The following is a 2,290-nucleotide window of genomic DNA, read 5'->3' on the forward strand; positions in this document are numbered from 1 at the left end:
AAGTGCTAAGAGCAGAGTGTATATTTGATTTCCATACTAAGTTCGAGGGGTTTGGAATGACATTAGAAGGAAAAGCTTTGACATGGTTCCAAAACATTCCACCAAGGTCAGCTGGTAACTAACCAAGAGATCATCAACGACAAAGATGGAATAATTTTCTTTTTTAGAGCCCCATAGCATCATGGACTTGAACACATTAGCTCAAGGATTTGTAGCTGCTTGTTCCAAGACGGGGATTAAACATTATACGGTAGCTCAAATCTACAGCTTTAAACAGAAACATGGTGAGTCTGTTAGGGATTGTGCAACTCGAATAAAACAATACATTGCCAGATGCCCAGAGATGAATATACCTGTAGAAGAACGACTTGTATCCTTGTTTTTGGAGGGGCTGCTAAACAAAGAACTTCATGCTATACTCTATAGTAAAAAGCATACAACATAGAAGCGTGTGTGTCTGATGCGATTGACCTAGGAGACAATTGCGAGATCTTTAACGAAGAAGATGTCCCTAAGGATAATCAAAGCGAGAAAACAACATCCACAAAACCAGCACACGTGGGAACGGCTGCTGCGGCACCACTCTCAGCCATAAAAGATATGCTAAAAAGATATGAACGACATGATGAGAAAACAACATCCACAAAACCAACACAAGTGGGAACGGCTGCTGCGGCACCACTCTCAACCATAGAAGATATGCTAAAAAGGATGAACGACATGATGAAAAATATGCAAAAAGCACCTATCAGAGGACTAGGACAAGGGATACCTCCACAGGGACAACCAAATAGGCCACAAAAATGGTGTGCAATCGAGGATAAATGGACTAACCATGAGACCCACGAGTGCTACTTCAGACCAAAGTATGATGGGAATGTTCAGTATGTGCCCATGAGGCCACAAGGACAACCCATGTACAAATATCAACCTAATATGGCCCAAGCTCAAAGACCACCAATGGGTATGGAAAGACCTCAACCTATGTTGGGACAACAACCTCCGTATCCAGGACATAATGCAGTGCCTGTAAAGTACATGCACTCTGAAGGAGTCATAGATGAACAAGCATTAGTGCATGTTACACCCTATGCAGAGCCTACTCCATCTACAGTAATGGTAGAAGAAGATTGGTATAGTCCACATCCACCACCAATGGAAGAAACCATGACTTATGCTCCACCAAAGATCTCACCAATGTATTATGTAGCTAATCAAGGTGTCAAACCTCCCATGGGAAGACCCATGATGACCCATGATGAAGCCTAGAACAGGAGACTGTCATAACTGTGGTGCTGATGACCATTAGAAGAACGAATGTCCAGAGCCTAACAAAAACCTCAAACCAATTGAAACCTATTGCATATAATGTTGCAAAAAGGGAGGACACTTTTTGAAAGATTGTCCTAAGAATCCTTTGAACAAGGGAAAAACTGTCGTAAACGTAGTCCAAGTGATGCCTAGTAGCTCATTAGAGAGTGAACCAATTGTTCCTAATCAAGGTAATCACTAGATCCCATGCAAAGAAAAAGAAACACAACTCCTTTGATGATTCGGAGAACACGAAAGTTTCTTCTCAAAGAATCAAAAGGAGAAGAAGCAAAAGATATGAGATGAGAAAAAAAAACAATGGGTTGAAATCGAAGAGAAAGCAAAAAAGCTAGCCCATGACAAGTTGAAAGAAACTGGCAGTGAATTCAAGGAAAGAACCGTAAAAACTGGAGGATCCATTCTGGTTGATAAAATTTTTGAGCCTATTAATGCTGCCTTGGAAGCCTACCAAGTAGAACTTAAAGCAGGCCAAAACATGGAAAACAAATGGGAATCCCCAGAGATGGAAGCAGCAAAGCTGGAGTCTTATCAAAATTTGGTAAGAATCACGCAAGAAATGCTGGATAAACAAAAACCCAAGCTGAAAAGTATTGCAAAACCTGAAGAGCTTGCGGTAGAAGGAACAAAAGCAAAATCCGATGTGGTGGTAGAACCCCACCTTGAAACAAATGAACCAATGCTTATAGTGGTTGACAGCGAAGATGCCTTATACAAAATTCCATTCGTAGAGGGAGACTGGGCAGGATACTTATGGGAAAAAGTGAGAGAGATCAATGATGGAAGCCTAACTTTAAAGTCAGCTCCTATAGCGGAAGTCTGGTTGGATAACCTACCTTCTGATATGAACATGGATTTACAATCCTTGTACGGGGATTGCGGATCGGAATCTTTAGGAATGTCTAAACCATTGACGTTAAAAAAATTACCTTCTTACTTGGGAGATAACAAAGATGAATCC

This window comes from Adiantum capillus-veneris, chromosome 1, assembly GCF_014529385.1.
Source record: "Adiantum capillus-veneris isolate H3 chromosome 1, ASM1452938v2, whole genome shotgun sequence".
Lineage (NCBI taxonomy): Eukaryota > Viridiplantae > Streptophyta > Polypodiopsida > Polypodiales > Pteridaceae > Adiantum > Adiantum capillus-veneris.